The sequence below is a fragment of the Lithobates pipiens genome, unplaced genomic scaffold, assembly GCF_037356315.1.
Source record: "Lithobates pipiens isolate NorthernLeopardFrog02 unplaced genomic scaffold, aLitPip1_a1.2 Scaffold_10, whole genome shotgun sequence".
NCBI classification, from domain to species: domain Eukaryota; kingdom Metazoa; phylum Chordata; class Amphibia; order Anura; family Ranidae; genus Lithobates; species Lithobates pipiens.
In genome coordinates, this window is record NW_027507686.1 from 27,525,993 (window position 1) to 27,540,193 (window position 14,201).

Genomic DNA, 14,201 nt, shown 5'->3' on the forward strand with positions numbered 1-14,201 from the left:
TCCAGAGCCCCCAGCCCAATACAAGCAGAGGGAGGAGTTATGCAAATATCAAAATGACTTAATGGAGGGGGGGTTGCAGTCTGGGAGTGGCTGTTCCTAGGCAGATTGCATTTTATCACCCATATGTGATACTGAGCCTCCATGATTGAAAGAAGTCTAATCAAATGAAGAAAAGGGGCAGGCCAGGCATAGTCAGGCTAGGGAGGAAAGAACTAGATGATGTTGGGTGTCCTCCAGCCAGGAAATGAGGCGGGGCTCTATTTGACTTGCTGCAGCTTCTAATGTACATTGTGAGAAGCTCACAGTGTGCAGTGAAATCAGAGTAAGCCATTTCAGTCCAGGAGAGGTATGGGTACAACTGTGCCAGACTGGAGGGGAGACCGGAGGTCAGATTTAAAAATAACAACAGCTATGTGGTGGAACGATCTGTGTGGTTGGATGCATATTAAATGTATAGATCAGGTAGGTCCTCATATTATACTTTTTTGTAAATGTAAAGTTGATTGCATAGAGATTGTATGGTGAGATTGTAGGTGAGTTGTACAGAGATTGTATGGTGAGATTGGTGGTGAGATTGTATGGTGAGATTGTACAGAGATTGTATGGTGAGATTGTATAGAGATTGTATGGTGAGATTGTATAGAGATTGTATGGTGAGATTGTATGGTGAGATTGTATAGAGATTGTATGGTGAGATTGTATAGAGATTGTATGGTGAGAGTGTATGTGTATGTAATAATTGGTATCCATGATAGAAGTGATAGACCCCCTAGTGATGTCTGTGCTGGTCTCCCGTCTGCAGGTCTTCAGATCGGTCACAGAGGTGAAGAGACGTCCTCTGGACACCTGAAGGTCCCGGATATAATCATCACCCCCTCCCACCCCGACCGGCACCATGAACTCCAGGACCTCGACTCAGCAGGCGCGGCCCGCTTCCCCCGCCATGAAACTGTTGCTGATCCGACAACTACAATCATTATGATGTGTGACAACCATGTGAAAGGCGACACTTCAGATCTGATATCACAGACGGATTGGTTGCTACAGGCAACAAGAAATCAAACTTTTGAAAAACTTTTCCTACATGACTGACAAGGAAGGAAGAACACTAAGAAGTCAGAACTGTGTTCAGAAGTCGGCACACTGGAAGGGAAGACGGATGTCATCCAGACTCGGAGGAGGGGGTTCCCCTTTAAGTGACATTGCTGCACTGAATCTTAGATGTCACTTTATCGCAGAGTGGAAGGATGCCGGGGATCTGATATGTGATCAGATTCCTGGATGAGATGACAAATGTCACTTCCCTATAATAAAAATCTCTGTACTGGGGGGGGTGCAACCAAAATAAAACGTGAGACATCAACTATAATTACAATGTTATCTATTTCTTTCTTTGTTTTTCTTTTCTCCTTCCCACCATCTTTCCCTCTATCTTGCTCTCTCACCCCCACTCTTTCCTGTTCTCTTTTCTTTCCCTCCCCTGTTTCACTTACCCCCATAGCTGGTGCTACCACTAGGCAAACTAGGCAGCCGCCTAGGGCGCCCAGCCACTGGTGTTCCTACTCTCTTCTTTTTGCAGCAAGCAACTTATGCAGGTTATATATGGTCGAATTTCGAACAAATTTTCTTTTCAAAATCAGAAAATTAGTTTGTTTGTTTTTTGTGATCCGATGATGCCACCATCGATTATTGAAATTCGGGCCGGCCAAGCCCTTCAATTTCACCTCATATACAGAAAATAATTTTCGTGGCCGGGAATCTTCTTTTCTCTCCGTAGATTTTCTTTTCTTATTACATTTCTCAAACGATTCTCCCATCATTGATTAGAAAATCGTTTGTTTTTCAAAAAATTTCCAACATGCCAGATTCCTCAAATTTGACTTCCACAGGAAAATCGGCTGTTGCTATTAATGGGCTATTAATGGTGGTGAAATTCATACGAAAATTCTTAGATACGATTTTAGAAAGAAAATTATTTTTAAATTCGAACCGTGTATGGCCGGCATAAGTCTCAGCATCAGCAGCCAGCTGCCGCTCCGTTCACACATTGAGTCAGAGATTCAGCTGCGGCGGAGGACTGTGTCTGTGTCCCGACTCCCAAATGAATGGAAGCAAGCAAACATTCATTGATGGGCACTGGTGAGGCCGCATTAAATGGGCACTGGTGAGGCTGCATTAAACGGCACAATTTTTAAATGGGCTGCATTTGATGAGCCTCTCACTAAAAAGGTGGGGTATACATGGGCAGGGTGGAGCCAAGGGGGGTGGCAAAATTAGGTTTTGCCTAGGGTGTCAAAAATCCTTGCACCAGCCCTGGTTACCCCCTTCCCCTCTCTCAATCTCTCCCTGTCTCTCTACCCCCCTCCTTTCCTCCCTCCTCTCTTTCTTTCTCTCTTACATTCCTCCCTTTCTCTCCCCTCATCCTCACTCTCTCTCTCCTTTCCTCCTTTCTTTCCTTTTCCTCCCCTTTCTCTCCCCCATCCCTTTCTCTCTCTCTCTATCCCCAATCCCCCCCTCTCTCTTCCCCCCCCCCTCACTCTTTTCTCCTATCCTTCTATCTATCCATCACTCTCCTTCCTCTGCTCCCCTCTCTCCTTTCCTCCCTTCTCTCTTTCTCCTTCCTTCCCTCTCTCTTTCCTTCCTTCCTCTTCCCACCCCCTCTCTCTATCCCCTTTCTCACCCATCCCTCCTTTCCCCCCCCCCCCTCTTCCTCTCCGCCACCCCTCTCTCCCCCTCCCCCTTCCTAGCTATTTTTCTCCACCCCCCCTCTCTCTCTATCCCCCTCCCTCCTTTCCTCCATCCCCCTATCTCTTTCCTCCCTTCCTCTCCCCATCTCTCTTTGTCCTCCTTTCCTCCCCTTCTCTCTTTCTCTTTCCTCCCTTCTTCTCCCCCAATCCCTCTCTCTCCCTCGCTCTCTCTTTCCTCCCTTCTTCTGCCAGCCATCCCTCTCCCCCCTCCACCCCCCCCCCTTCTTTCCTTCCTTTCTTATTAATTTCTCTTGCCTCCCATCCTTTGCCCCCCTCTCTCACCCTCCCCTTTCTTTCCACCTCTCTCTCTATTCCTCACTCTCCTTCCCTCCCTTCTCTCTCCCCTCCCCCTCTTCCTTCTTCCCTTATTTCTTTCTTTCTCCTGCCCCCCATCCTTTTCTCTCTCTTCCCCGCCCCCCCCCCCCCCTCCTCACCCTCCCCTTTCTTACCTCCTCTCCCTCTAATCCTCACTCTCCTTTCCTCCCTCTCCCCCCCCTTTTTCTCTCACCCCCCCCTTTCTTTCCTCCCCCCCCCCCCCCCTCTCTCTCTCTCTCTATTCTTCATTCTCCTTTCCTCCCTTCCTCTCCCCCATCCCTCCCTCCCTCTAATCCTCACTCTCCCTCTCCCCCTCCTTTTTCTCTCACCCCCCCCCCTTTCTTTCCTCCTCCCCCTCTCTCTCTCTCTCTCTCTATATTCTTCATTCTCCTTTCCTCCCTTCCTCTCCCCCATCCCTCCCTCCCTCTAATCCTCCCTCTCCCCTCCTCCCTCTCCCCCCCCCCCCCTTCTCTCACCCCCCCCCCTTTCTTTCCTCCTCCCCCTCTCTCTCTCTATTCTTCATTCTCCTTTCCTCCCTTCCTCTCCCCCATCCCTCTCTCTTTTATTTATCTCAATAAGGGACAATTTGCACAAGGAAAATTCATAATCAGAATAAAAATCCATTTCCTTATCATTGCAGCAGATTGTTGCTCCCCCGCTGGGAGATCTGATGGTGCCAAACAATTTCATTACAGATACTAAATTTCATACTGGAATTGTGCAATGTAAGAACAATTATTCTGGATCCTTCCCAGCACTGAGCGCACAGATGACCTCACTGATATTCTCTATAGGTCACAGATCTTCTGGCTTCACAGGGTTAATGTACTCCATCTGAATATGATTAGAGTTCAGTACCCAGCAACATCCATCTCTACACATGTACTGTATGAGAAGAGACCCCCATTACTTCACATACATTACAAATCTTTCCAGGAAAAATATCTATGTGTGTGTGTGTGTGTGTGTGTGTGTGTGTGTGTGTGTGTGTGTGTGTGTGTGTGTGTGTGTGTGTGTGTGTGTGTGTAAAATGACGTGTCCTCTTTGGGAGATTTGCTTTCACTTCCTGTCTCAGAGACACAACAGGAAGTGAGAGGAAATCTTTTCAAAGTTAGGAAATTTGACAGTTGTCACCAAAAACACGTTCCCATTGTAGGATGTCCCCTCTGGTCCTGTTTTGGTGGCAACTCTTACATTTTGGATTTCCATCACTTTATGATGGTCACCAGGATAAATAGAACAGGTGAATCCCCTAAGTGGGGACACAGCAATACCCAACCTGCACACACTCCAGCCACAACTAGAAAAAGTGTTGGTCTTATGCCTTTTTTACTACTTAAAGAGGAGTTTCCCTTAGAAAAAAAAAATTAAAGGTCAGCAGCTACAAATACTGCAGCTGCTGTCTTTTAATACCTGTCCCAGGGTCCAGCGATGCAGGGGAAGGAAGCCCCTAGGGTTGCCACCTGTCCAGGATTCGCCCGGACAGTTCGGGTTTGGAATCTTGTGTCCGGGTTTCACTCTGCCTGAAACCCGGACACATTATTTAGACTGGGCTGTGGCTCCCCATGTAACTGAGATACAGTGGAACCTTGGATTAAGAGCATAACTTGCTCCAGGAGAATGCTTGTATTTCAAAGCACTCGCATATCAGAGCAAGTTTCCCCATAGAAGTCAATGGAAACTAAGATAATTCGTTCCGCATTGACTTCTATTGCATGAAAACCGCATGTGGCCAGAGGTGGGTGGGGGGGCGCCAGAAATATTCGAGGACAGCTAGGCTGATCTCGGAAAGCCTCGGAAACACTCAGGAACTGAGTACTTCCAAGTGTTTCAGAATATTTCTGAGTATTTCCAAATGGCTCCGAACGGTTCCGAACCCTTCCGAGTGTCACTGGGCCCCGCACCTCTAGCCAAATGCTTGGTATTGGTATTGGTATTGGTATTGCACACCCCATTAGCTTGAATTCTGCTAGTTTTGTCAGGGTTTAAAAAAACAAGTTGCTCGTCTTTCAAAACGCTCGTTAACCACGTTACTCGTTAACCAAGGTTCAACTGTAGTCACACAAAAATCTGTTGCCATTCAGGAGCTGCGGGCCGCTGTCTGGGGGCAGGTTTGGCATCACTGGGGGGCGGCCATGATGTCAGAAAGAGCAGTTTGGCCACACCCACTGTTTGCTGCAGCAAGCTGCATTACCACTCTCTTTGGGGCACCCAAAGATGTCCCAGGTCTTTTATAATCCTATTGTTTATATTACAAAAACAGATGTGTCCTGTGCCTCTAAAGTGTTCGGGTTTGGCTTGAAGAAAAGGTGGCAACCCTAGAAGCCCCGCTCATCCCCCCCTCCTCTTGGCTGCGCCGGCATTGCAATTGTGGGCACCCGGCTCTGGCTTCACAGCTGGGCACCCACTGCGCATGCGAAAGCGGGGCAGCGTGCCGTGATTGGCCGCGCAGTCATCTGGGACCTGTCACGTGTCCCAGATGACTGACAGGAGGGAGGGGGCGGAGTAGAGCCCTTCCTGTGCTCAGGGGAAGTGACATCAGGAGCCCAGGCTAGAGGTCGACCGATATATCGGCCGATGTTTGCCGTTTTTTAATTAATCGGCATCGGCCGATTGAGCTGATAAAAAGGCTGATTTAGAACAGCGGGACTTGGAAATGACTTCTGTAATAGAAGTCAGTGCAAGTTGCCTGAGTCGTCATATATCGGCCATCGGCCGCCATGATTTCTAAATATCGGCATCAGCCAGAGAAAAACCCATATCGGTCGACCTCTAGCCCAGGCACTGAAGGAGGCAGACTACGAGGGACCCCCTAGCAACAGCCATTTAGAGGTGAGTTAAAAAAAATTATTATTATTTTTTTTAGGAATTTTAAGCATTTTTTTTGTGTGTGTGTGTGCAACAGCACTTTAAATCTCACCTCCGGTCTTCCCTTCAGTCTTGCACAGTTGTACCGGCTCCTCTCCTGGACTGAAATGGCTTACTCTGATTTCACTGCACACTGTGAGCTTCTCACAATGTGCATTACAAGCAGGCATGGACTGGCCATCGGGACTACCGGGAGTTTCTCGGTGGGCCGATGGCTCAGTGGGCCGGCTCCAGTGACAGCCTGTCACCTAGGGAGCACTGCTGCCTAGCTGGGAGGGTGCAGGCCAGCCCGGATCAGTTTGCCAGGCTGCGGGGCCGGCGCAGCTCTGCTGAAATAGTGCGGAGTGACTCTGACGGCCTGGAATGTCACTCACTGTGTGCGCCGTGCCGTGAGCCTAAGCATAATGTGCTCAGCCTCAATGTTCGGTGTGCGGGCTCCACGGCCTGTCCGGGCAGCGCTGTCTTTATGCACTATTCAGATTGGTGGTGAGTTGCCGCTGCCCGCCAATCACTGCAACCTCGCTGGCACTGTGTGCCATGTCAGCCAATGAGGTGCTGAAGCACAGGCACGGCGCTCCGCTCGCCTCAACGTGACGTCATCCCCTCCTCCAGCTCAGTCCAGTCCCACCCAAGACAGATCAGAGGAGCCCCCGCAGTCCCTGGCTGTTTGGACTGCCCCACGCGGTGTGCGATTGCTGAAGAGCCCGAAAGAGGCAAAGCACAGGGCTCTGGAGAAGTGAGGGCACATCCTTTACTGTTCTGCCCAAATTATAGGGTGGGTGATCCCATATTTCAACCTCAACAGGCTAATAGCTATTCTACACAGATTTTGTCTTCATCTTCATCCCCCAGTCATCTTCATCCCCCAGTCATCTTCATCCCCCAGTCATCTTCATCCCCCATGTCATCTTCATCCCCCCATGTCATCTTCATCCCCATGTCAGCCTCCTACCACTCCATCCCCCCATCATCTTCATCCCCCATGTCATCTTCATCCCCCCATGTCATCTTCATCCCCCATGTCATCTTCATCCCCCCATGTCATCTTCATCCCCCCATGTCATCTTCATCCCCTCTGTCATCTTCATCCCTATGTCATCTTCATCCCCATGTCATCTTTATCCCCCAGTCATCTTCATCCCCCCATGTCATCTTCATCCCCATGTCATCTTCATCCCCCATGTCATCTTCATCCCCCAGTCATCTTCATCCCCCAGTCATCTTCATCCCCCCATGTCATCTTCATCCCCCCATGTCATCTTCATCCCCCCATGTCATCTTCATCCCCCCATGTCATCTTCATCCCCTTTGTCATCTTCATCCCCTTTGTCATCTTCTCCCCCCATGTCATCTTCATCCCCTCTGTCATCTTCATCCCCCAGTCATCTTCATCTCCATGTCAGCTTCATCCCCATGTCAGCCTCCTACCACTCCGCCTCCCCATCATCTTCATCCCCCAGTCATCTTCATCCCCCAGTCATCTTCATCCCCATGTCATCTTCATCCCCATGTCATCTTCATCCCCCCATGTCATCTTCATCCCCCCATGTCATCTTCATCCCCCCATGTCATCTTCATCCCCCCATGTCATCTTCATCCCCCCATGTCATCTTCATCCCCTCTGTCATCTTCATCTCCATGTCAGCTTCATCCCCATGTCAGCCTCCTACCACTCCGCCTCCCCATCATCTTCATCCCCCATGTCATCTTCATCCCCCATGTCAGCTTCCTACCACTCCGCCCCATCATCTTCATCCTCCTGTCACCTTCACCCCCCTTGTCAGCTTCCTACCACTCTGCCCCATCATCTTCATCCCCCATGTCAGCTTCATCCCCCATGTCAGCTTCATCCCCCACGTCATCTTCATCCCCCACGTCATCGTCATCGCCCCTGTCAGCTTCCCACACTCCACCCCCGTCATCTCCATCCCCATTTCCAGCTTTCTACCACTCCACCTCCTTAAATTTACTGGTGTCACATATGATGAATGCAGGAACATTTTTTTTTCTTCCAGTGACAACACAGACAGAAGGACATTTGTCCTTCCAGTGAAACCACCAATGCAGGGACTTTTTTGTTCTTTCAGTGAAACCATAGATACCCAAGTCCCTGCTCACCCATAGTACAGTGACTGGAATGTTTTTACCTATGTTTTTTTTTGCGCAATTGCATATAGTTTATATACTGTGGGCCGGTCTGGATGAAGTCCAGGGCCAAATCTTTGTCCCAGTCCAGCCCTGATTACAAGCTGCAGGAAGTCAGGCCCCATTCACACCTCCGGGTTTTATAGCTTGAAGCTCCAAAAAACGACGGAGAAGAAAAAATCAATTATTCTTTATGGAGTTCACATCTCCACTACAAGACGCCTGGAGCTCAAAAAAGTTCTGGATCTTTTTTTGTAACTTGGATCGAGCAGATCTTTTTTGTGTTTTTTGCCCTTTTTTTTCTCATAGGAACGAATGGCAGCAAGTTTTTGTGCGCATTTACGTGTTTTTTCGCATGTTTTTGTGTGATTTCTTGCTCAAATGAAAAAATGTATAAAGATTAAATAGTAATAATATATGAACAAATAAATGTCAAATAAGTTACACAAATAACAAAAAATAATCATAAATAAATAAAATAAATGAATAATATGTAATAATACATAAATAAATTGAATTAACCCCTAACCTTAAAAATATTATATTAATTATTATTATTATTATTATTATTAATAATAATAATAATAATAATAATAATAATAATAATAATAATAATATAAAAATAAACACCCATACTCAAACAAAACAAACATATTAAAAATAATAATAATAATAATTATTATTATTATTTTTGTGTTAGGGTGTTTTGTTATTTATTATTATTTTTTAAAACATTTTTAGGGTTTGGGGTTAAGGTTAGGGGTAATTATTTCTTTATTATTACTTAGAATTCATTTATTGAATTTATTTCTTATTTATTTATGATTATTTTTTATTTATTTGTGTATTTATTTTACATTTATGTATTAATTTATTAGCATTAACACCCTAATCCTAACAAAAAATAATAATAATCCTAACCCTAATCTAACCCTAACTCTAACCCCTTACCCTAACGGGGAAAAAAACGGTTACGGTGGGTTTATTGTTGCTGACTGCAGGGGATCTATTTTACTGCTTTAATTGTAATCATTATCACATTTCTTAGCACCACAGAAATATACTTGGCCCTGTATTCTCTAAAAGGGGCGGTACTGGAAGGTGGGTGGAACCAAGGGACGGTGCTCAGAGGTGGGTAGGGGGTGGAACCAAGGGATGGTGCTCAGAGGTGGGTAGGGGGTGGAACCAAGGGACGGTGCTCACAGGTGGGTAGGGGATGGAACCAAGGGACAGGGCTCAGAGGTGGGTAGGGGGTGGAACCAAGGGACGCTGCTCAGAGGTGGGTAGGGGGTGGAACCAAGGGACAGTGCTCAGAGGTGGGTAGGGAGTGGAACCAAGGGACAGTGCTCAGAGGTGGGTAGGGAGTGGAACCAAGGGACAGTGCTCAGAGGTGGGTAGGGGGTGGAACCAAGGGATGGTGCTCAGAGGTGGGTAGGGGGTGGAACCAAGGGACGGTGCTCAGAGGTGGGTAGGGGGTGGAACCAAGGGACGGTGCTCAGAGGTGGGTAGGGGGTGGAACCAAGGGACGGTGCTCAGAGGTGGGTAGGGGGTGGAACCAAGGGACGGTGCTCAGAGGTGGGTAGGGAGTGGAACCAAGGGACGGTGCTCAGAGGTGGGTAGGGGGTGGAGACAAGGAGTGACTCAGAAGTCCCTGCATTTATTCTCTGAGATCCTGATTGGATGTACAGTTTCTGACGCCTGACGGTCCTTATAAGCATTACATATATTGAACATTACATGTGGCCCTTTGGCAATGTCAGGGGCCACATTTGGGGCCCCCTTTAGCTCATAGGTTGGCAATCACGATGTACAGTCTGATCACTGGGGGAGGGGAGACTGAGGAAATGCTTCCTCCTGCCTGCAGCAAACTGATGACATCATCTCAGACTAGACAAAGTCACTGACTGGAGCTCAAGGACACTTTTTAAACATAAAAGGTGAAACAATGATCCTGTTTCTGTATATTTTGACTAGCTTAAGGACCGCCCCCACGTACATATACTGCGGCAGGGCGGCCCTTTAGCGCAAAATCACGTACCCGCACGTGATTTTTTTCTTCCGTGTCTGGGGCGTGATCGCTGATCGCCGCCATTACTAGTTAAAAAAAAATATTTATAAAAATGCCATAAAACTATCCTCTATTTTGTAAACGCTATAACTTTTGCGCAAACCAATCAATAATTACTTTTTGCATTTTTTTTTTACCAAAAATATGTAGAAGAATACGTATCGGCTTAAACTGAGGAAAAAAAATGTTTATTTTTTATATATTTTTGGGGGATATTTATTATAGCAAAATGTAAAAAAATAATGCGTTTTTTTCAAAATTGACGCTCTTTTTTTTGTTTATAGAGCAAAAAATAAAAAACGCAGGGGTGATCAAATACCACCAAAAGAAAGCTCTATTTGTCTGAGAAAAGGACGTCAATTTTGTTTAGGGAGCCACGTCGCACGACCGCGCAATTGTCAGTTAAAGCGACGCAGTGCTGAATCGCAAAAAGTGCTCTGGTCTTTGTCCTGCAAAATAGTCCAGGGCTTAAGTGGTTAAAATAATGCAGAAAATGGCCTGGTCATGAAGGGGGAGGGGAATCTTCCGGAGCTGAAGAGGTTAATGTAGTTCAGGATTTTCGTGCTGGGAGATCATCCGTCATGCGCCGCGTGTGAAGATGGTGGCAGCCGCGCCCCATGTATAATAATTACAGCAGAGATGAAGCGAACGCATTATAGCGAGTGACGCCGATCGCTGGGAATTCAGAGGCGGCGGGGAGATGAGATTGCGCGGCAGATGGGTGTTCAGATTTAATGATGAGAACAGCAGATGGCGAAAGACAACAGAAACGTTCGCTGTGCGCCGGGTCACTCGCAGGCGAGCTCGTCACATCTCCGACTGCGCGTTCTCAATGTTATGTGTGCGCGGCGCCTACAGAATTATCCTGCGAGGGCGGCTCGCCCGCACCCTTCACAACTGTTGCATTGTGTCTTTTCTTCCCTCTTGGATTGTGATGTTGGAGAATCAGCCGGGATATGTTTGAATCCGAGGGGAAAAAAAAAAAAAAATGACAAACTGCGCTATTTATAATTAGCTATAGGGGAGCTAATAAAACCCACTCCTAGTATATTAAAGTGGACCTATCAGTAACTTAGGGCGGGTTCTCGCCACAAAAACGCACTTCAGATCTGTTCTGGATGTGTTTCTGCATGCGTGTTTTTAATGCGTTTTTGGTGCAACCCGGTGCGTTTTTGATGCTTTTCTGGATGCATTCCAGATGCTTTTTTTCTTCCTGTTTCCTGTTTTTTTTTTCTCACTTTATTGGGGCCTGGTGCATTTTTGTGGTCTTCCAGCGCGTTTTTGATGCATTTTACTGCGTTCCAGTAGAGTCCAGTGCAGGAGAAATGCAGCATGTTCTGGCTGGTTCAGGGCCAGTTCACACCACATGCAGTCCAGTGTATTTTTTATTTATTTTTGCATCAAAAATGCATAGAAAGTAGGTTATATGGTTTCCAATTGCATAGTTCACATCAGCGCGGTCAGTTCTAGAAAAAAAGTGGGACGTGCTGCTATTTTTCTGGACTGGACTGTACTGAAACGCTGTAAATACATAAAAAATGCACCAGAATGCACACAAAAATGCACTGGAACACACATGTCTTTATTTAAGGTTAGGAAAAAAGGAGGGGGGGGGAAATGCACTGGACTGCATCAAAAATGCATCAAAAATGCACTGGAATGCATCAACGTGTCAAAAGCGTGCATGCAGAAAAGCATCTGGAACGCATCTGGACTACATTTCTATGGTGTGAACTGGCCCAAAAACGCACTCCGGATCTGTTTCGGATGTGTTTCTGCATGCACGTTTTTTAATGCGTTTTTTTTCCGTGCGTCCTGGTGCATTTTTGAAATGTTTTATGTATTTCTGGATGCATTCCAGATGCTTTCTTTTTTCCTGTTTTTTTCCCAACTGTACTTGGGTCCAGTGCATTTTTGATGCATTTTACTGCAATCCAGTGCAGGAGAAATGCAGCATGTTGTGGCTGGTTCTCATTGGATAGATTGATAGCAGCAGGAGCCAATGGCTGCTCTGCTATCAATCTATCCAGTGAAGACCTGAGACAGCGGCTGGAGCGGGTGTGCTCGTCCCTGGCGCAGGAACGATCGGGCTTGGGTAAGTGAAAGGGGGGCACTGGGGGGCAAGTGCACTACGAGAGGTTTTTCACCTCAATGCATAGAATAGATTGAGATGAAGAACTGCAAATGTTTACAACCCCTTTAAAAGGTTAAGAACTTTTGCATAGCTCCCAACTGTCCCTGATTTGGACAAAGTCCCTCTGTCCCTCTTTCCTCCTTATTGGATTACGAGCATAATTAATTCCAGAAGAATGCTTGTAATCCAAAGCGCTCGTATATCAAAGCGAGTTTCCCCATAGGAGTCAATGGAAACTCAGATAATTTGTTCCACAAGGACTGCTACTGTATGCAGTACTGCATGTGGCCAGCGGTGGTAGGGGGGCGCCGGAGGCACTCGGAGATCGATCAGAGCCTCTTGGATGCACTCAGAGACACTCCGAGAGGCTCTGAGACACTTGGATGTACTCAGAGACACTCTGGATCTGAGTTCCAGAAAAGGCCTGGTCAGCAAGTGGTTAATAAATAATTTTTTTCTATAATGCTCCTTTAAGGGGGCATGGCAGGGGGTGCGTCCTGTGCCTACATACTTTTGCTAATAGGTGTTCCTTGTTCCCATCTCAAAAAGTTGGGAGGTTTGCTTCTGAAGTAACATTGATGTGCTAAAGTGTATGTAATCCCCAACAATGGACGTCTCTTATTTGCTCTCTTTTGGTCTGTTAAATACTCCATCAATTGCATTTTTTTATGTCTGTTTGAAAATATCTATTAATCCTGACAGAAATCCAGGGAGCTAATAACAGGCAGAGAACACAGGAAGTTATCAGTTACATTGTTCCCAGCGATCTCTGAGGACCAAAGAGCATCTCCCGCCTATGATATAGAGATGAGGAAAGCGGAGATGTTCTGTAGTCCTAATATGCATCCTATCCTATGGTGAAAACACTGCTCTTCTATGCAGTACAGTTAGGGAGTGTTGTCACCCTAGAACAGGAAGTGTGTTACTGGCAGAATCACCAGGTGAAAATAAAGGGAAAAGGGTAAAATAAGAGCAGCCACCACACTAAGGACTGAATGCTTCCTCTCCTACATCTATTTCAACCCTCCAGGAATCTTATTAACCACTTGACGACTGCGCTATAGCCGAATGTTCTGGGAGGCTGGCACATATGCTGCTGGGCGTGGGCGGCGCGCTCTGTGTATGCACTGCCCTCCAGACACTGCCAAACACAGATTGGGGTAAAGAGCCAATCAGCGGCTCTTTACCAGGTGATCAGCTGTGTCCAATCCCTGCTAATCATGATATCCACAGAAGCTCACGCTGTCAGCATGTGGAGGAAAAGAAAAAAGAGCCGATAATCAACTTCTGCAAAAGTGCTGCCAATCTGTGCCCACCACTGCTGCCAAACTGTACCCACCACTGCTACCAATCTGTGACCACCAATCCTGCCAGTTAGTGCTTACCACTGCTGCCAATTAGTGCTTACCACTGCTGCCAATTAGTGCTTTCCACTGCTGCCAATTAGTGCTTACCACTGCTGCCAATTATTGCGCACTACTGCTGCTAATCTGTGCCCACCACTGCTGCAATAAGTGCCCACTACTGCGGCCATGAGTAATAATGATTAAGCACAAGATGTATATGAAACACGTCTATGTGACAGCAGTTTGGTGTCTTTGGTGTTATCTTTGTGAACAATAAAAGGCAATCAGCAAAGCTCTGGATGTGCAGCCATTTCTTTCTTCTTTCCACTGCTGCCATTTAGTGCCCACGACTGCTGCCAATTAGTGCAGACTACTGCTGCCAATCAGTGCTCCCCACTGCTGCCAGTCAGTGCTCACCACTGCTACAAATCAGTACTCACCACTACTGCCAATCAATGCTGAGTACCACTGCTGCAATCAGTGCCCACCACTGCTGCCAATTAGTGCCCACTGCTGCCATTTAGTGCCTACCACTGCTGCCAATTAGTGCAGACTACTGCTGCCAATTAGTGCTCCCC

At 46.9% G+C, this 14,201-nt stretch overlaps 1 long non-coding RNA gene across 1 annotated transcript in view; it reads left to right on the plus strand.

Annotated features, from left to right (window-relative positions):
- LOC143928365 (uncharacterized) overlaps window positions 1-1,369 on the plus strand; it is a 17,457-nt gene extending 16,088 nt beyond the window's left edge. Inside the window, exon 2 of the long non-coding RNA XR_013262399.1 lies at window positions 803-1,369. This is a non-coding gene — a long non-coding RNA (uncharacterized LOC143928365). The remainder of the gene's footprint in view (window positions 1-802) is intronic.
- Window positions 1,370-14,201: the final 12,832 nt, after the last annotated feature.